The following is a 22,019-nucleotide window of genomic DNA, read 5'->3' on the forward strand; positions in this document are numbered from 1 at the left end:
TACACATTTCATTCTTCAGCTTTCAGCATTCACTTTAAAACACGGTTGTGTAGTGGAATTTTCTTATCAAAGTGTGAGAGAAGTTGACTCACAACAAGAGAAAATCCAGACTTTGTCTTTATAAGTTTTATTCAAAGGCATTCAGCGTTTGAAGGCCTTGTCACTGAGGTTAGTCAGTGAAGCAGAGTCCCGATCAACATTTACATACAGTATTTATACCAAACATGACAGTGTTATCTCAACTTCAAAGAGTCTGTGTTTAATGGCCCTAGACCCTCCTCGGATCAGAGGTAACAAAGTTATCTACGAACAGACCCATCTGCTCTTCCTGAGGCATCAACCTAAAGCATGGGTTTTAACCGTTAAACTTCTGATAATGGCTTTTACAGCTTCCTCCTCTAACACAGATGTTCTGAGGAGTGAGGTAACCTAAAGGTCATACACTTTGGAACACTTAATAAAAGAATTTCCATTACAGTTGCAAAACCATCACTTCATTCTTTTTATTCATGCTTTACAAATGATTAATGTTATATTTCTTTCATATATAGCTGATTGAGAATTTCAAACCTTAATGTTTTTCCTCTAATTCTCAGTTCTTAACCACATTTCAATCATACATCCTTTAACTTGTTAATCAAAGACTACTAATTTTATTCAATACATGTGAAAGAGTGTAAAATCATCATACATCATTTCTTTGGATATACTTGTTTATATTTTTGCAAAAGATAAGACAGATAACATGTGGCAGATAATATGTGGCTCCACACAGACCTCTCCAGTCTCTCAGCTCCAGAATATGAGAACATGCTTGTTTCACCCACTGCTTCAACTGTGTGTTTTAATAACTATTGCATGGATTACACATAAGGATATAAGGATATTTATTGTAACTTTTATGGAGTTAACTGTGAGCAGTTACTAAATGTTGCATGGATTACATGGAAAGATCTCACCTTATTTTGACAATATGTACTGTATTTTTTTATTGTTGTTTCACTTTGTCTCAGGGTTACCAAAGCTGATGACCAAAATAATCTAATGATGATGTGAATGTATTGTTCTGTATTTTCTCATTGAACAACATAGAAAGGTATGAGTCAGAGTTTAGCCCTGCCCAGGCTAACCTCTATCCTGCCCAGTCATAGGCTTTTGAGGAACACAGAGACAGTTTGCTGTTTTGTTTTGCTTCGCCATGGATCACGGATTGTTCAGCAGAATGGTCCCAGTAGCTACAAAGACTGTGATTTATCTCATCCTTTGAACCTAAGGGGGAATGTTGGACCATGTTTTGTTGAATATTGGATCATTTGCACGTTGCTGGACGCCACGAGGCCTTCCGGCGTTATCGGTCATTTTGTACCCCAGGATACTCCGCTACTACAAATCCCAGCAGGAACCGCGGCTGATAGGACGGGGCGTCCCAGTTCTGACATCACAGTGGTCTATATAGTAAAGTGAGCCCTTTCATGAGGCGCTTTTTCAGTTGGGACCGAGACGCGGTTACCAGCATCTGAAGCGCATCATTCTGGAGAAGAAAATCCCACGTGGACTTTCATTCATTCTCCCGTTGGCCAACGAGAACAAACTCATAAAAGAAGCTAGGAAGGCCCGGAGTTTTCAACTTTACCGATCGAAGGCGTGGATTTAACACTAACCAAAAAAAAACAGAGTTTTCAGGGAGACACAATTTTCCTCCTTGTTTTTTTTTTTTTTTTTGCAGTCGACTAGTGACGGTTCGTCATATTTTTCACCTTTCTGCCAAGGAGGCCGAGAGAGAGGACGAAGACAGACCGATCCCCACCTGAGTTACCCACGGACGTGTGGAAACTCTTTACCCCCTCCTTCTCACTCCCTCTGCTCAGAGGAGACAACATCAAGTAAAATCCATTCTTTTATTTTTATTTCTTTATTAGAAATAGCTTGGGCAGGATAGAGTAGGATTTTAGGGCGACTTAGAATTGCCACTTATAGTCTAATGTGTTCGAAGTGTATTTGTGTGCCAAGTGTTATTGAATGTTGATTATCACTGGACTCTGAAGCCACCAAGCTTATCAAGTTGTGTTTTTACTGTGTGATACCTGGCGCAGGTGCTCTGTAACAATGAACTGCTATAATAACCTCATGGTGAAATTCACCATTTTCTTTGTCTTCAACTTTACTGGTTTTACTGGTTTCCTGCCAAAAAGTTTATGATCCTTTGTCCACTGAGTTGACAACTTTGGAGAAGGGTTTATGACCCTGTGTGTGTGTTACACGGAGCTACATTCTGGCAGGCCGCTCACAAAGCTTTATTCAACACCATAATTCCTCTTGTATTTTTGCCATAATTGCCATTACTGCTCATTTGATTTCATACACACGCAATGCTGTTTTGTTTTGTTTAGTTATATATTTTACCCTTTTGTGTAGAACTTTGCATGTTTGATTAGGTGAAGATTATTGAACAGGAAGAGCGAGTTGTATCAGGGCTGTTGATTTAATAAATATTCACGTAGATAAAGAGAAGGCATTTGTGTTTATTTTATGCAAGAGTGATTTGTCAGTCAAAATAAGGTTAAAGTTCCCCACGTTTCGATAGAAACGGTTGATTAAACAGTGACATCTAATAATAGTTATCAACTATTACTTAGAATTTAATAATTGTAATTATCAAGGGCTTGAGCCACAATTACAACACCAGAGAACAACTCTGGTTTTGATTCATAAATGAGGATTTTTGGTTAAGAAATCAATTTTCTAATTTTCTAATTAGAAATTAATTTTCTAATTTCTGTAATTTTCATCTGTCTCATGTTGGGATTTACCCCGGCGGATGAGAGGGTCGCATCCCTGCGCCTTCGGGTTGGGGACAGATCTCTGACTGTCGTTTCGGCCTACGGCCCGAGCGGTAGTGCGGAGTACCCGGTCTTCTTGGCGTCCCTGTCAGGGGTGCTGCATAGCGCCCCTACCAAGGACTCCGTTATTCTGCTGGGGACTTCAACGCCCACGTGGGAAATGACAGTGACACCTGGGGAGGCGTGATCGGGAGGAATGGCCTCCCCAATCTGAATCCGAGTTTTGTTACTGGACATCTGTGCTAGTGACGGATTGTCCATAATTAACACCATGTTCAAACATAAGGGTGTCCATCAGTGCACTTGGCACCATGACACCCTAGGGAGGAGGTCAATGATCGACTTTGGCAGAGGCAAAAACTCGGGCCTGGGAGGAGTTCGGTGAGGCCATGGAAAAGGACTACCGGTTGGCCTCAAAGCGATTCTGGCAAACCGTCCGCCGCCTCAGGAGGGGGAAGCAGTGCTTCGCCAACACTGTTTACAGTGGGGGTGGGAGGCTGCTGACCTCAACTGGGGACATTATCGGGCGGTGGAAGGAGTACTTCGAGGATCTCCTCAATCCTGCCATCACGCATTCCCTGGTGGAAACAGATGCTGGGGACTCGGTGTTGGACTCTTTCATCACCCAGGCAGAAGTCACCGAGGTGGTTAAAAAGCTCTGCGGTGGCAGGGCTTTGGTGGTGGATGAGACCTGCCCTGAGAACCTCAAGTCTCTGGATGTTGTAGGGCTGTCATGGTTGCGTGGCGGTCGGGGACAGTGCATCTGGACTGGCAGACTGGGGTGGTGGTCCCCCTTCATAAGAAGGGTGACCGGAGGGTATGTTCCAACTACAGGGGGATCACACTCCTCAGCCTTCCTGGTAAGGCCTACGCCAGGGTATTGGAGAGGAGGGTCTGGCCGATAGTCGAACCTCGGCTTCAGGAGGAGCAGTGCGGTTTCCGTCCCGGCTGTGGAACACTGTACAAGCTCTATACCCTCTACAGGGTACTCGAGAGTTCATGGGAGTTTGCCCAACCGGTCTACATGTGTTTTGTGTACCTGGAGAAAGCATTCAACTGTGTCCCTCGTGATGCCCTGTTGGGGGTGCTCCAGGAGTATGGAGTCGGGGGCCCTTTATTAGGGGACATCCGATCTCTGCACAAGCGGAGCAGGAGTTTGGTTCGCATTGCCGGCACTAAGTCGGACCTGTTCCCAGTGCATGTTGGACTCTGGCAGAGCTGACCTTCGTCACCGGTCCTGTTCATAACTTTTATGGACAGGATTTCTGGGCGCAGCTAAAGGCCGGAGGGCTCTGGTATGGGGACCAGAGGATTTCATCTCTTCTTTTTGCAGATGACGTGGTCCTGCTGGCACCCTCTAGCCAAGACCTGGGTCTTGGCTAGAGGGTGCCAGCGCTGGGTGTGAAGCCGAGTGTGAAGCGGCTGGGATGATGATCAGCTCCTCTAAGTCCGAGGCCATGGTTCTCGACCGGAAAAGGGTGGCTTGTCCTCTTCAGGTTGGAGGGGAGTTCCTGCCTCAAGTGGAAGAGTTTAAGTATCTCAGGGTCTTGTGAGGGTAGAATGGAGTGGGAGATCGACAGACGGATCGGTGTGGCTGCCGCAGTACTGCAGGCGCTGTGCCGGTCCGTTGTGGGGAAGAGAGAGCTGAGTCGTAAAGCGAAGCTCTCGATTTACCAGTCGGTCTACGTTCCTACCCTCACCTATGGCAATGAACTTTGGGTCATGACCGAAAGAACGAGATCCCGGATACAAGCAGCTGAAATGAGCTTCCTCCGTAGGGTGCCCGGGCACTCCCTTAGAGATAGGGTGAGGAGCTAGGCCATCCGGGAGGGGCTCGGAGTAGAGGGGCTGCTCTTCCACATCGAGAGGACCCAGTTGAGGTGGCTCGGACATCTATACCAGATGCCTCCTGGACGCCTTCCTTGGAAGGTGTTCCAGGCACGTCCCACTGTGACAAGGCCCACGCTGGAGGGACTATGCCTCTCAGCTGGCCTGGGAATACCTTGGGAATACCAGAGGAGCTGGAGGAGGTGTCTAGGGAGAGAGACGTCTGGGTGTCTCTACTGAGTCTGCTGCCCCTGCGACCCAGTCCTAGATGAAGCGGAAGATTACGAGCACAAGTACGAGTACTTTAAAAAAATAGAGTGACGAGTAAAAATAGATCAAGACCAGATTTTCTTTATCCTGTCATTCAAAATGATTGACAACGAAAATATCTAGTGCCACCTCTTGGTTAGACTTAACATCACCCTCTAAAGGTCAGACTGGCTCATAAGTAAATCCTTCCAATGTTTCCGCTACTAGTGCAGAGAGGCAGGGTCATGTTCTGCTGTTGCATCCATGTGCAAAACGTTAAAGTGTAATGACAGCATATTAAAGGTAATGTTAAAATGATTTTCTCAACTTTTTACAGCAATTATAACGGTTGCTTTGTTTTGAAGCTCAGATAGACATGTGTTGTCAAACTGCCTTCATTGTTTGAATAAAGACTTTGTTTGGCCATAACTCTTAAGGTGGCCTTCACTGCAATTATTAAGCATAACTCCCATGAGACGAAAGGTTTCAAGGCTTATTAAAAAATTATCTGTGTGTTTGCCATCTCAGAAATGACTGCCATAGGAGGACTGAATGCCTATTTTCAAAGCCAGACAAAAAAAGAAAAAAAGAAACAGCAAATTCTTTTTAGTAACTGAGTCGTCAGCCACTTCCCAGCCATGTGCTCCAGCATGGAATGTTAATAATGGTTCTGGAGAGCATGCCTGACTGAGTTCTCCTAGCTCTTTGATTCATACGCTGTAGAAGAGGCATAGAAACAGATGAATGGTGCTTGAATGAGTGGGCGGGAGAGATGGGGAGGTGAATGAGTCCTGCAGCTATTATTTCCATGATAAAAATTACTCATGTTTATTGTTGACAAACTATTGAACATGCAGCCAAAAGGCATAGAGTAGAAAAGATTTCTTATCTTCCTGTATTTCCACAATAGGGGATCCTAGATGTACATGAGGCACTGTTTGTTTGACATTAGTGGTTTGTAATTGCCGGTGAACACTTGTGATGACACATGTACGTTACCACCTGCATCTGTAAATTGTCAGTTCCACCATATAGAAGAGAAAACATATTTAGAGGAAATGAAACAACCACTGGCACTGCACACCCATTTGAAGTTAAGTCACAGTTAGAGGATCTCCAAAAGAAAAACAAAAGTACATCCTCAGTCTGTTAGTTCTGTTTTGCTGCAGGTATTCACATGAAGCAAAGTACCTCATGACCTTCAGATGTACACAGAAACCAATGATGAAGTCTTCTCCACTGTGCAACTGCTATTTCTGCTACTGCTGAAATCAGCCCTATACTCTGTTGGTCATAACCAGGAAAGTTAATCTCTGTCTGAGCCCACATGACCTGCTCTCAGTTACAAGGTTTGATACTTGGAAAAAGCTGTTAACAGAATGTGTTTAGGTGTGCACATATTTGAAAGGCCCTTCAATTTTTGTATTTTGCATCCATATTGTCAGACCTCCGTGATCACATTGCAATCATACAGAACATGAGCAACTATTGAAATATTTCAGCTGGAGATTCTTTTTGCATTAGCATCAAACATGAACTTGTGTCTCCTGCCTACCAAACGACTTTGGTAGAAAACTTTATCTAAACTCTCCCTGAGTGTCCAGAAAATTAAGAAATGTCTATATCAAGTTTCAAATGTCGAATACTGTAGAAGTCTAAGTTCACCAGAGTTGCTGAAATAAATCATAAAGGAGCGTTGAGGATGGAATTCATCAACTTTGATTTTTACAAACCCAACGGTATAGTACAACAGTATACAGCCATGAGCCATAGTTTATAGAATAACTTGTTACTGCTTTCACAGCTGCAACTCTTCTGGGTCATGTTTCTGCCAGTAATATTGAACAAAGACCATCTGTGAACATCTGTTTTCGGCAGATTATCAACTTGATTTTGGTCTAGACTTTGACTGGGTCATTCTATTACACGAATATGCTTTGATCTAAACTATTTCATTTTATCTTCAGCTGTATGTTTTAGAAGGTGGAACTGCTTCAGTCCGTCTCTCTTTTGCAACCTCTAATATTTCTTTCCTAGAATCACCATCCATAAACTCTAATCCGCTTTAGTGTCTCTGCTAAAGAAAAATATCCTCACATCATAATGCGGCAATCTGTATCCCACAGATTGCCACTCTGGGTCCCTGAGCAAGACCCTTAGCCCCAGAATGCTCCCCGGGCCCCGCACAATGGCAGCCCACTGCTCCCTATAACGGATGGGTTAAATGTAGAGGACAAATTTCATTGTGATGTACATGTGCCAATAAACCAGTAAAGATGGTTTAATTTTAATGTGTTACAGTGGGGATGTTGTGGTCCGGATAGTATGCAGTGTTTATCTCCACAAACATAAATGAATTGAATATATTGCTTTCCATTTAGGCCAGAAGGATACATTTTAAAATCATCTGACAAGAGCACTGGCTTGATGCAAAGTTTATATTGAACCTCTTTCAATAATAACTTGAACTTGAACAATAGTAAGATTTTTTGCAACCTTTCTATTGCGACATGTCCTGCCAACAGATGGTCCTGCCAACAGATTCTCCTCCCTGAAGTGTGGATCTCTGCAGCTCCTCCAAAGTGACCAAATATTCCTTTGCTGCTGCTCCGACTAATCCTTTCCTTGCACAGCATGTCAGATGATGAATGAAACAGAGCTCTGTGAGATGTTCAGACCTTGGGAAATTATTTCATAACCTAACTTTGCTTTAAACTTTTCCACAACTTTCTCCCTGACGTGTCTGCTGTGTTCCTTGGTCTTCATAATGCTGCTTGTTCAGCCCACTGAGTCCTTCACAGAAGAACTGCATTTGTACTCAGATTAAATTACACACAGGGGGACTCTATTTACTAACGTGGTAACCATTGATCTTGCAGAATTTTGTTTTGTCTTGTTAACAATTTGAAAACCATGTATAATTTTCTTTCCATTTCACTTCTATATATAAATGAGTAAAAATAGCTCTTATACCAAACTTGCCTAAAAAAATCCATGGTGTAGTAAGACACTTGTAAATGCACATATGACTGTACTGAGGTTAGCTCAAACAACACTGATCACTGGATTACAGGCATGGGTAACTTTTTCAGAAGATGCAACGGTTTGCGGTTGCAACTGCCACCGTGACAAGTCACTGGGGTGTTCCACCATGGCAAGTCAGACACCACTGGTGTGGGCTGTTCTAACTGAAACAGAAAAATTTTTCCTTCATTAATCAAATGTATCACAATGCATTTGTGTTTTAGTTTTGATATTGCTGTATTAATAACACTGATATCTAATCAGTAAATCATATAATCGCAAAGTGTTGATGAAACATGGCAAGTGTGAGCACCCTAGTCTGAACCAGAAAGTTCCATTACATTATGTTGAAAAGTGCATACTAGTGTTGGGCAGCCTTTGCTTGGTTTCCTGATTACAAGACCAGAAATATAACATTATTTGTTTGGTGTTCTGAGAAGACTTTTATGTGAATATTCTGGTGCTTACCATAAATGAGTGAGATGTTTGTGACAGATAACAGATGCATGTGTTAGTGTGAAAATTTGATTTGGCCCTGTCATGTGAATCGGATCAAACTTTACTTTTGCCTTCATTGTAGGTTTTTCTGCTTTGAGTCCTTTATTTAACATTTTTATAAAACTAAAGACCACTTTTACAAGAGAGACAAGGTCAAGAAGGCAGTAGCAGTTACATTACTAAAAACGCTAAAGAAATACAATTTGTATTAAAAATATTGGTCATTAGACTGAGGCAAACTTTTTTTCACTTGTACAATCTCAGAGAAGGAACCTTCTGGACACCTTGGGCTCTGCTGGCAAGATAATTTGCAAACCGACCAACTGCTTCCTGAGAAAACCCAATATCTGTGATTAAATGTGATTAAAATATACTGATCAATAGTATCAAATCCCTTGAGAATTCAGTAAAAACTTGACTTCCAGTACAAGACAGACTCATGTCACCTGCAGAAATACTCGGATGATTCTGTAGTTGTGGTCAGAGATGGACAAGAAGAGTTCAGGAAGGTGGTGGACCGCTTTGTGGCATGGTGTGGAAACAATCATCTCATCACGAACGTGAATAAAACAAAGGAAATGATTATAGATTTTAAGAGAAACAGGAATAAGCCAAAAACTATTTCCATCATGGGAAAAGAGGTGGAATTGGTGGAGGAGTATAAATACCTCGGTGTTCACCTGGACAACAGACTAGAGTGGAGATGCAACTGTGAAACTATCTACAAGAAGGGACACAGCAGACTGTACTTCTTGAGGAAGCTTAGGTCCTTTGGTGTTTGCAGCAAGATGCTGCATATCTTCTATAAGTCTGTTGTGGAGAGTGTGATCTATTCTGCCATCATCTGCTGGGGTAGCAGCATCAGAGCCAGGTACTTAAAAAAGCTCAACAAGCTGATAAAGAAGGCTGGCTCTGTTCTGGGGACTCCTCTGGAACCTCTGGAGATTGTGCAAAGAAGGATTCTTCATAAAATAAAGAACTTTATGGAGAACCCTGAGCATCCTCTTCAGGGGACTGTCCTACAACAACAGAGTATCTTCAGTCAGGCTTCTTCAGATCTGCTGTGAGACAGACCCCTGCAGGAGATCCTTTCTGCCCACAGCAATCAGCATCTACAACGGCTCTTCGAAGAAACCTAAATAATGAGCTACAACAAAATTTAATTTCCTTTTGGGATTAATAAAGTATTTTTGAATTGAATTGAATTGAATTGAAATAGAGACAAACAACCCTGCTTCCTGTCAAGAGCTTCAATAATATCCTTTATGACCTTCATGGCAGCTGTAACAGTACTTTGATTTTGTGAAAACCTGATTGAAATGGGGACAAAATAGAATTTATGGACAGACATTCTCTTACCTGTTCATGGATCAGTGACTCAAACATCTTTAACAGAACAGAGAGTTTAGAAATCGGTCTTCAGTTGTCTGAAACACTAGTGTCATCTCCTTTTAGAGGCAGAATAAAAATTGCCGATTTCTGGTCTAAAGGTATTTCATTTGAGGTTAAGTTAAGATTATAAATGTGACACAATGGTTCAGCTATAATTAGTGATGTCCTTGGGTTAAGTTCTTTTAGAGCCTTTATAGCCTCTGTTTAAGTAATGGGAGTGAAGTGAAAAACCTAAGCATTGAAAACATCAACAAGAACACCAGGGGAAGACTGATTGCATTGTGAGTAGACAAAGATTTGCTTCTCTCACAACTGCACTCACACAACAATCACTGTGAGTGCAGTGATCAACAAAGTGTTCACTTGAACTTAGTTGAACCTTTTACAAATTGTCAGTTATCTAGGCCTATATGGGATACATGAATAAAGTTGATTTGTATCTAAATGACATGCTGAAATTACTTTTATAGCTCAATGCTCTGGGTAGTGATACAAAAAAACGGATCGGCATGATAAAGATGTCACAGTTTTGACCACTTTAAATGACAATTTACTGCCTAAACCTTACCAAACAGCAAGTCCCTCTTTATTCTTTTTTTAAATTAAATAAAACTTTTTTTGTATTGAAACATTTCCCACCACAAAGCTACTAGCAAACAGGACTGGTAAAAAATAACAGTATTTGAGACCTATCCTGAGGGAGTGTGTGCTGGACCTTCTGATTACAAATAAAACAACAATATGCTATTTTCACCGTGTTTGAAATGAAGTTAAAGCCATTTATTTTTACTGCTGCTTTCAAAGCGCCCCCTTTTCTCTCTGCTGATGGCTGATATTTAAGTTTGCATGATACCACATGACATTTGGCTTCACTGTTTGCCGACATCATCATGGCTGACCGTAAAGGGTTTCCTTTTTAGAGCAGTGTTTGACTTGTTTCTAATTGTTCTTCTGTAAAGTTCCAAATCTTTGGTTTGTCACCCAAAGTTCACCCACTGCTCACTGCTTCCATTTTGGTTCAAGCTCCATCTACTGCTCATGTATCATGAAGAATAGAAAATGAATGACAGAAATGTTGTTGGAACCTCCATGGTTGCAGGAGGAAAGGAAGAAGAAAATGATCGGCGTATGGGTATGGGTCCACTGGTCTCCCAGGAGACCGGCTTTTTATGCACAGCTATAGCAGCAGGAAGTCATGGAACTGAGGTAACACATAAATGTTGTGTGTGTGCATAAAAATCAAAAGAGGAGGAGCTGTGAGGCAGCAGCATGAGAGATGCATGAGCAACAGCAGGCTGAGATGTCTGCAGTCTCAATTGTGTGACCCACAGTGCAGGATGTACCGTGTGTGGGTGTGTGGCAGACACACAGGAAGGTTATGTTATGGTGAGAATTGCAAAAAAAACTTCACAAATTCTGCTTTCAATTTGCATCCTTCACCTCAGAAGCAGGTGAAGGACGTTTAAATCATGTACCATCACCACAGTATTGCACATGGGCTTACAGGCTTTTATTTAATCTGGACCCTTAATGAAGAACATTAATGGAATTTTAAATGTCTTTTGTTCTAGTTCTTTTGATCTAACACTGACTCGAAGATGGGGACGTAGTGGCTGGAATATTGAAGTTCTACTAATGGTCTGGTGTAAAGGATGATATTGTATTTGATGCTCTGTTAAAATGGCCTCAGAAATCAGATGTACAGGGATTGGACAATGAAACTGAAACACCTGGTTTTAGACCACAATAATTTATTAGTATGGTGTAGGGCCTCCTTTTGCTGCCAATACAGCATCAATTCTTCTTGGGAATGACATATACTAGTCCTGCACAGTGGTCAGAGGGATTTTAAGCCATTCTTCTTGCAGGACAGTGGCCAGGTCACTACGTGATACTGGTGGAGGAAAACGTTTCCTGACTCGCTCCTCCAAAACACCCCAAAGTGGCTCAATAATATTTAGATCTGGTGACTGTGCAGGCCATGGGAGATGTTCAACTTCACTTTCATGTTCATCAAACCAATCTTTCACCAGTCTTGCTGTGTGTATTGGTGCATTGTCATCCTGATACACGGCACCGCCTTCAGGATACAATGTTTGAACCATTGGATGCACATGGTCCTCAAGAATGGTTCGGTAGTCCTTGGCAGTGACGCGCCCATCTAACACAAGTATTGGGCCAAGGGAATGCCATGATATGGCAGCCCAAACCATCACTGATCCACCCCCATGCTTCACTCTGGGCATGCAACAGTCTGGGTGGTACGCTTCTTTGGGGCTTCTCCACACCGTAACTCTCCCGGATGTGGGGAAAACAGTAAAGGTGGACTCATCAGAGAACAATACATGTTTCACATTGTCCACAGCCCAAGATTTACGCTCCTTGCACCATTGAAACCGACGTTTGGCATTGGCATGAGTGACAAAAGGTTTGACTATAGCAGCCCGGCCGTGTATATTGACCCTGTGGAGCTCCCGACGGACAGTTCTGGTGGAAACAGGAGAGTTGAGGTGCACATTTAATTCTGCCGTGATTTGGGCAGCCGTGGTTTTATGTTTTCTGGATACAATCCAGGTTAGCACCCGAACATCCCTTTCAGACAGCTTCCTCTTGCGTCCATAGTTAATCCTGTTGGATGTGGTTCGTCCTTCTTGGTGGTATGCTGACATTACCCTGGATACCGTGGTTCTTGATACATCACAAAGACTTGCTGTCTTGGTCACAGATGCGCCAGCAAGACGTGCACCAACAATTTGTCCTCTTTTGAACTCTGGTATGTCACCCATAATGTTGTGTGCATTTCAATATTTTGAGCAAAACTGTGCTCTTACCCTGCTAATTGAACCTTCACACTCTGCTCTTACTGGTGCAATGTGCAATCAATGAAGACTGGCTACCAGGCTGGTCCTATTTAGCCATGAAACCTCCCACACTAAAATGACAGGTGTTTCAGTTTTATTGTCCAACCCCTGTATGTGTTCATTTCAGTTCTGAGCCTCATCTGATTAAGTTGTTGACGCCAAAGTTTATCTGAAGAACAGTGTGGACGGACCAGCAGGCATCCAGATTAACCCAGAGCAATAATGTCTTTCTCTATGAAGGAGGGTATGTGGTCTGACCACAGGCTCCACTCCCCATCTCCCTGTTAACCAATCAGTCTCACCTATGGAGTACCCCTCACTAATGTATAACCAATCAATTGTATAAAATATGTAAGTACAGTGTGACCACCGGCTTTTCCTCATGATGTACTGAGCTCTTTGGGGGGGGGGTCCTTGTACAACTGAATCCATTATGCAGAGAAGTAGAGGATTTAATGGTCTGTCTCAAATTAATGAACACGCAGTTTTCAAACTCAACTGGACCAGAGACTGCACTCACAAAGATTCTCAGAATCCGATCAATGCGTCATTCCCTCTGCTTTCAGCACCAGCCTGGAATGTGAGCAGGTCTGGTACCAGCTGCTCAGAATCTAGAGAGGAGATAGCAGCACACCAGAGATCTTCTCCACTGACGGGAGTGTTGTAGATGATCATTTAGGCTTAGACTGCTGAAATCCTCATGAACAATGCAGAAAATACTTCATTTACCTTTTCCTTCTATGCATACAGTGCTTAGATTATTGTATTGTATCTTGTCTAGATTTTGGATTTATATACATATACATCATTACGTCTATATTAATAATTCCATGACTGTTATAGAAGTTTATGTGCTTATTTTTTCGACTGTTTAGGTGGTGGATCCCCACACAATTTAATTTACTGTTCTTCATTATTCAGAGAATATTTCTCCTTTCTGTCTTTCTTTTCACCTTCTTCTCTGCTTAAGACACTCTTAGGCTCACTAAAAGTACTCCTCACTACTTTTAACATTTCCTCAAGTTAGGAGCTCTTTTAAGGCCTAAGATGCTTCATGAATAACTTTAAACTTCCCAAAGGAAAATTCTAAGACAAATCTTAGAATTCGAGAAACTCTGAGATTTTTCTTAGAAAGTCACTAGCAACTACTTGAGCTTAGTCTTTTGTCACTAGTCCTGTTTGTGGTGTTCACAGACTGGCTGTCAAGGTGTGGTCATGGAGAGAAGACTGTCACTGGGACCTCAGGATCTACTATTTTCGTTTTGCTGATTATGTGGTTTTGTTGGCCTCTATAAGCTATGACCATTAGCATGCACTGCAGGCGTTGTAGTTAAGTGTGAAGGCGCAGGAATGAGGGTTAGTTTCTTTAAGCCTGATGCCACGGATTTCAACTGGGTCAGGATGAAGTATTTACCTCAATTCAAAGACTTCAGACATATTGATCCCTTGTTCATGACTGATGGTAAATTCCGGCATTAACTTGGACATCAGCTTTGGACTGTCATGCTGTGTTCATCCAGTTTAACAACATATAAACTATTGGAGGAGCAAATCAGCAATGTATTTCTACAATGTCATTACTTCTTTTGTCATATATGGCAGCCATATAGAAGTATGAGGCAAAGGTTGCTGATAAACCTCTGTCTTTTTAAGTCGAAACTGTGTTTCAGTGGATTTGGACCTGGAATTCAGAGATTCTGAAGTCCGATTGAAAATGGAAAGCACCATGAAACTGAAATCAAAAGTAAATCCCAGCACATGTCTTATTAGTTTGTTTGTGTTTCCCTCTGTTTAGACCTATTATACTTTTTGTCTTTCTTCTGTTAAAAATAAATATTTACTTATAACTGTAATGGTAACAAATGTGGAGACAGACAGATTTACTAACCCCATGGAGGAAAGCAAAGAAAATGCTTGTTGATCACTGAGAGAGGGTGAGAGAGAGGGAGGAGAACAAGAGAGGAAACAGCATGTGAGAAAGCAGTAGCGCACACACACACACAGCACTAACTATGATCACAAGACTGAATGAAAGAGAGAGAAGGAGGGAGGCAGAGGGAGGGAAAAAGGTAGGTTTAATTAATTCAGACGAGATGGGAGGGATGGAGCTGCTGTCCCTGCTGAGGAACCAGAGGCTGTGCTGTCGTTCTCCTGCATGTAGCTGAGTGTTCGCAGTGAGGACGTCTCTGTGGCTGCTCACTGGGAACCAGACACCAGTCTTGAACAGCCACGATTCCACATCTATGAGCGACTGACTGGAGGTGTGTGTCGAAAGCTGAGCAATGAACAGGGCTGGTAGATGGTCTGGACTTGGATCAGCAGTACCCACAGGTAAAAGACATTTCCTTTTGATGACTCGTCACATATCTGTCTCTTTCTTGCCTTCTGTGTTGAGTAGCGTGCTGTTTTTTCTCTTTGTGTGTATGTGTTTCATTTTATCTTTGCTGCTTTTTCAGCCTTGTTTGGGTGTTGCTTGCTTTGACACGTCACATATTTTTCTGAATTTATACTACAGTTCAATTTGATTCATGCTTCTTAAACTTAGATTTATTTTCCTCCTTATTGTACTCTATCTGAAGTAGAGGGGCTGCTGCTGAGCCATGCAGCATTTCAGCACAATATGGGATCAATACTGTAGTCTGATCAGCTGGTATCAGATGAAAACAGTAGACAGTAGAGGGTTAGGTCACTCTTTTCCAGAGAAAACAATCTGTTCAAGACATCTTTCAGTTAAATCTTCCCTTGTTGAGAGAAGATCCATTATTAATTATCGGTGCAGTCCATATGATCTGTTCTACTATTATATATTCAGCTAACAGGAACACTTTGCATCCATTGCATGCTTCTAATTCTGATGCTCTCACACCTTCTACTTGTTTTTGAGTAAACGCTGCACATCCTTATAGCCCTATAATCCCTGCCTGCTTCAGGGCAATGGCTTAGTCGGAGACAATTGATCAATCTCCTGTCACACACCTAATTACATCTCATAAAGCAATCACCAAATGTCACAATTATTGTTTTCCTTGACAATTTCCACTCAGTGGATGACAAACATGAAGCGCTCTTCGTCTGACTCTTCTGTGTGGAAACATGATCTGGGAGCTGGAGAGGGCAGAGCTGAACCAGGGGAGTATGAGAGAGAATGCAGGCAGAGCATTTTAGGAGGATCATTTAGCTGGTATCTGAAAATGCTGCTCACGTTCTGATTGCCAGAATAGCATGAGTGCACCTCTGTGCACTGCGTTGGGCCATGCGTGTTAGATGATAACCCATCATTCAGGACTAAAGGTGAATAATTTTGCCTAATTGTCTGTATGATTGGGACCAGAGCATACCCACTCTAATTGTATCATTTTATTTCCGTGGCGACCTGTGCAGAGAATGAACCTTAATATCTGGCACCCTCTGCTCTTCAACTGCATATTTGCTGGCAATAAACACATGAATTGCAACAGTATAAATGATTCATGCTTGTCAATATTCAAGCCAACAGCTGTAAACACTGCAGCGATTCTTCTCAAAGTTTCTTTTTTGTTCGTTCATGATGCAGTTTTGCTCCTAAGTTTACATTCCCCGGCAGAATTTCTGCTTTTTTGGAAATTTTCAAGTGTTATCTTAATAAGTAACATAAACATCATATGTCATCAGTGTACAATGAAAAAAAATAGACTCTCTCCTGTCCAAATGATATTAATGAAGTATTGTCTTCCTTTAAATTCAGAAGACATCAACACTGCATCAGGATATTGGTTTCACAGCAGGCCTGCAGCTTTGTTATGTGGACAGAAAGATGTTAGCTGCTAGCAGGGCTGATACATCCAGCTGGGCGTGCCTGAGGATCTTATCATAAACAAAAATACAGCTGTCTCTGACTTTTGAGTGGTAAGCATTAGCAGCTAAAAGCAGTTGCTGCAGGTCAGCTTTAAGCCATCTCCAGCTAATGGTTCTGCTGCCCAGGCTCCGTCTGCAGGCATACCACATTGCATAGGACATACTCTGTAGTTCAGGTCTGCTGGGTACCTCTACCACAGGTGATCATGTGGCTCATCTGCCATAGAACATCGGAGGCTATCCTTCTACCCCAACTGGAAATCCAGAACTGCATCCCATCAAATGGAGCTAAAATAAGCATACTTTTCCGGGAAAAAGAGAGGCAGCGCAGAATACTCAAGAATATTCCCATGGCTGCATCCTATTGCCTCTATAAAATCTACTGCACTCTGCCTTTGCATGGATTTATTTTGTAGCAAACAAAGGGACAGAAATGATGTGGAAAACCAGCAGTACTTTAATCTCCAAACAAATGTACATCAGTGAGATTGTCTAAGAAAATTGAGTCAGCTCTGTCTCTGCTGCTGAACAGGAGGCCTCCTAGTTTAACACACAGTTTATCTAAAGCATACTGAGGCCTTTAGGTTGGCCTCATTCATATCCTTCCTACAACCGTAAGCAGGGGCAGAGGTTTCTGTCTGCAGTAATACTGATTTAATAGAAGAACAGTAGAACGCTGTCAACTATAAACTTATGCAACTTTGTATGACATACCAGATGAGCTAAAAATAAAGTTGTTTTTTAAACACATTAAACCTTGATGAATCACTTGTCTGTGTAGCTTTCTAGTCCTGCATTTTGTCCTCCTTTCTGATAGATGAATTAATTACTTAAACCCTTCAGAATCTATATACAATATATATTAAAACAACCTTTCGTGGACGTATTAGTCTGTAGATCTAAATTCTACTTGATTTAGTTTAACAAAGTTCTAATATGTTTACAGTTAACTCCAAAATCATTCATACCTCTGGCAGATTTAGGTTTAAAACTGCAGATTATACATATGTTATAAATTCACTGTCCTTTGAAATTGAAGCAGGCGTCTCTTTTCCTATGAAAAATTAACCTCTTGGTTGAATGATATAAATTTTAAATCTTATTTTATCAGGGGTCTAAATAATCTGGTGCTGAACAGCATGTAGATATTGTTTTCATTTTAGTGTTGAAAAAATGAGGTTCAATAACTGTCATTGGTTAACTAGTTTAAAATTCACATCAAAAGAAAAATATCACATCAAAAGAAATCATCAGATAATCTCAACGATTCATAGAACAGGAGGAAATAAATATGTTTTTATTTTAATTTTTTTGCTTTGCTTCCTTCTTTGCCTCCATGTATCCCTTGGGGGTTCCTTCTTTTAGTCCTTCACCTGTGTCCCTATTACACAATATCAATAATATACAGGTCCTTCTCAAAATATTAGCATATTGTGATAAAGTTCATTATTTTCCATAATGTAATGATGAAAATTTAACATTCATATATTTTAGATTAATTGCACACTAACTGAAATATTTCAGGTCTTTTATTGTCTTAATACAGATGATTTTGGCATACAGCTCATGAAAACCCAACATTCCTATCTCACAAAATTAGCATATTTCATCCGACCAATAAAAGAAAAGTGTTTTTAATACAAAAAACGTCAACCTTCAAATAATCATGTACAGTTATACACTCAATACTTGGTCGGGAATCCTTTTGCAGAAATGACTGCTTCAATGCGGCGTGGCATGGAGGCAATCAGCCTGTGGCACTGCTGAGGTCTTATGGAGGCCCAGGATGCTTCGATAGCAGCCTTTAGCTCATCCAGAGTGTTGGGTCTTGAGTCTCTCAACGTTCTCTTCACAATATCCCACAGATTCTCTATGGGGGTCAGGTTAGGAGAGTTGGCAGGCCAATTGAGCACAGTGATACCATGGTCAGTAAACCATTTACCAGTGGTTTTGGCACTGTGAGCAGGTGCCAGGTCGTGCTGAAAAATGAAATCTTCATCTCCATAAAGCTTTTCAGCAGATGGAAGCATGAAGTGCTCCAAAATCTCCTGATAGCTAGCTGCATTGACCCTGCCCTTGATAAAACACAGTGGACCAACACCAGCAGCTGACACGGCACCCCAGACCATCACTGACTGTGGGTACTTGACACTGGACTTCTGGCATTTTGGCATTTCCTTCTCCCCAGTCTTCCTCCAGACTCTGGCACCTTGATTTCCGAATGACATGCAGAATTTGCTTTCATCCGAAAAAAGTACTTTGGACCACTGAGCAACAGTCCAGTGCTGCTTCTCTGTAGCCCAGGTCAGGCGCTTCTGACACTGTTTCTGGTTCAAAAGTGGCATGACCTGGGGAATGCGGCACCTGTAGCCCATTTCCTGCACACGCCTGTGCACGGTGGCTCTGGATGTTTCTACTCCAGACTCAGTCCACTGCTTCCGCAGGTCCCCCAAGGTCTGGAATCGGCCCTTGTCCACAATCTTCCTCAGGGTCCGGTCACCTCTTATCGTTGTGCAGCATTTTCTGCCACACTTTTTCCTTCCCACAGACTTCCCACTGAGGTGCCTTGATACAGCACTCTGGGAACAGCCTATTCGTTCAGAAATGTCTTTCTGTGTCTTACCCTCTTGCTTGAGGGTGTCAATAGTGGCCTTCTGGACAGCAGTCAGGTCGGCAGTCTTACCCATGATTGGGGTTTTGAGTGATGAACCAGGCTGGGAGTTTTAAAGGCCTCAGGAATATTTTGCAGGTGTTTAGAGTTAACTCGTTGATTCAGATGATTAGGTTCATAGCTCGTTTAGAGACCCTTTTAATGATATGCTAATTTTGTGAGATAGGAATTTTGGGTTTTCATGAGCTGCATGCCAAAATCATCCGTATTAAGACAATAAAAGACCTGAAATATTTCAGTTAGTGTGCAATGAATCTAAAATATATGAATGTTAAATTTTCATCATTACATTATGGAAAATAATGAACTTTATCACAATATGCTAATATTTTGAGAAGGACCTGTATTTTGAAGATTTTCATAGACATGTAATATGTGAGCATACATTTTTCCATGGTTGATGAAAGCCATGAATGTCAACACTGATTCTAGTTAGTTGTTATTTTTTGTGGAAAGTAATTCAAAAGTTATCAAAAACGTAAAACATTTTCTATCCCATCCATGTAAACTGGCAGATTTACAGCACAAGAAAAACTGAACCAAAAACAAAAAAAATTACTTTTTGATCTCGACAGCTGGGAATGAAAGAAATTGAAAATAGACATTAGTGGATTCTGAATTGGATTCAGTGATTAAAACAGGCTTAAGTGACAGCTTGTTTTAGTTTAAAAAGCCAATGAGAAAGAATCAAAGAACAAAAAAAACATTGAAAAATAAAACTTCGTACATGAACAGTTGGTCTCAAAGTTTCTCTTTAACAGAAAGAAACCTTCAGCAGAACCTGACTCAGTAGAAGTGCTGCAACTGGGTTAGAGAACAGACCCAGACACAGAAAACTGAACCAATGATCTATGAAAACCGTTTCGAATTCCAGCCACATATCAGGGTTCCCCATTTCATTTTCCATCTCCCCTTTACTATCTAGGTGTGGTCTACATTAGCAAAAGAAAATCTAGGAGTTAATGGGAGCAGTAGCTCCTTTACTGGGTTCATCTAGGAGAGGAATACAGCTAAACACATAAGCTCTGAGTAAAATATATAAAGTATATGCAGTTAGTGGCAGCCATAGCTTCTTCATTTGTTTGACTTCGAGAGGAACACAGTTACACAAAGAACAACAGAGACAGGTCTACTTTCTAAAGGAAAACAAACATGAAGTTATTTGCAGCAATAGCTTAGCCATTGCTCCCCTCCAGGAAGGTGTCACAGCTAAACAGAAAGGACGGGCCAGGTGTAGCTGCTATGGAGAAAAGAAGAGAGTGAGAACATAAAAATAATACCAGCAGTAACTGCAGATGATGCATAATTAGAGAGTAGAAGAACGGGAAGTGAGGAAAATGATTCAATTGAATTGACTTAGCCCATTTTAAAGTTATCCATCTTTCACACAACGCAACAGGAAACAACACTCCAATTATTTTTACCTGTGCCTTCCTCCCTCCCTGTTGGACGGAGTAAAGGGGAGTCAGTTTAGCCTAAACCGGCTCAGTTATGGTTGAGGTGCAGACACACCCTCCATTTCTGCTACCTGTATGACCCCTTTTCTTTTCCAATGGCTATAATCAGTCTGACAGAGAGAGGTACCCTCAATCCTTGTGGTGTTTTTGTATAACAAAAGCCACCAGTGGGCTCTAGATGGACAAACCTTATCAGTTTATTACTTTACTTAGTACCCCTACACATAGCCCATTCTAAAATGGCCAAACTAACACTCAGTAGTTTATTCTTACCTCCCCAACAACCCTACACTATTCCAGCCCGTGAATTGGCGCTATATAAATAAACTGAATTGAATTGAAAAGTGATTAGTATGTCCTCCAGCAGCTTGTTGACATTTCTAATATAGATCTCATGAAAATCAGTAAAAACAAACAAAAAAAAAAATCTATCTCTTAGAAGTAATAAAAGAAATTACAAAGGAGCAACAACCCAGTTGCAGAATTGTGTACATCCTTAACTTATTTCTTTGTTGATTTAACTTTCAGTCTTCTTTGGTAAGAGTCCATTAGCAATCCACATTTTGACTTGGTAACATTTACTCTACCCAGGAAAGTTCTCCAACTCTAACACATTCAAGAGCATCTTTGGTCCATAGCCCTCAGTAGATAAGCCCAAAGATTTTCTATCGTATCTAGATCTGGAATCTGACACGACAATTCCAAAATCCTAATTTTCCTCTCATGAAGTCATTATTTTGTTGATTCCGAATGTGTATTTGCACTCACCTTGATAATGGAGAAGAAAATTTCTTTTCATCTGTAAATTTCTAACAGACACCTGAAAGTTTTAGGTCAAAATTGCATCGTAAACAGATTCTAATTTAATCCACACTGACTCAAACCCCAGTTCTCTGAAATAAAGTAAGTATGACATTAACCTTAGTTTCTCTGTAATTTCACATGTCTTTGGATTTGACCCCTTTAAGTGGAGTATCTCACTCAGGATCCTCTTCCATGAACACAGACCTTAAGATCTCAGCTAGGACAAGAGACGTGTAAATGTGTGACTTGCTATCCTTATTTGAATATAGTGGAATCAGTTGTTGTGTCGATTCTGGCTTTCCATTTCCCCCTGCGTTTTACATACAATCAACCAGTTGCCATGACACCCAGTCCTTCCATAAATACTTGTGGTATTTGTGAGGCTACATCCTCAGTAGCTTGGAGAACAGAAAGCCTTATGTGACCCTTGGCTGCAGCAAAATTAATCACAGATCAATTCACAGCATTCTCATGGTTTGAGTGTTACTGATTCTGGTCAGTGTGGCATCAATTGTCTTTGCCTCTCTTCTCCTTGTAAACTCCATGGTGTGCACCTGCTGCA

The 22,019-nt window shown here is 41.4% G+C and overlaps 1 protein-coding gene across 1 annotated transcript in view; it reads left to right on the forward strand.

The window, feature by feature from the left end:
- Positions 1 to 14,751: 14,751 nt before the first annotated feature.
- The window catches only part of LOC124871248 (diacylglycerol kinase gamma), a 183,215-nt gene continuing 175,947 nt past the window's right edge, over positions 14,752 to 22,019 (forward strand). The window contains exon 1 of the mRNA XM_047370405.1: positions 14,752 to 15,022. The gene's annotated coding sequence lies outside the window, so the exon portion shown is untranslated. The remainder of the gene's footprint in view (positions 15,023 to 22,019) is intronic.

Source organism: Girardinichthys multiradiatus, chromosome 7 (genome assembly GCF_021462225.1).
Source record: "Girardinichthys multiradiatus isolate DD_20200921_A chromosome 7, DD_fGirMul_XY1, whole genome shotgun sequence".
In the NCBI taxonomy this organism is placed as follows: domain Eukaryota; kingdom Metazoa; phylum Chordata; class Actinopteri; order Cyprinodontiformes; family Goodeidae; genus Girardinichthys; species Girardinichthys multiradiatus.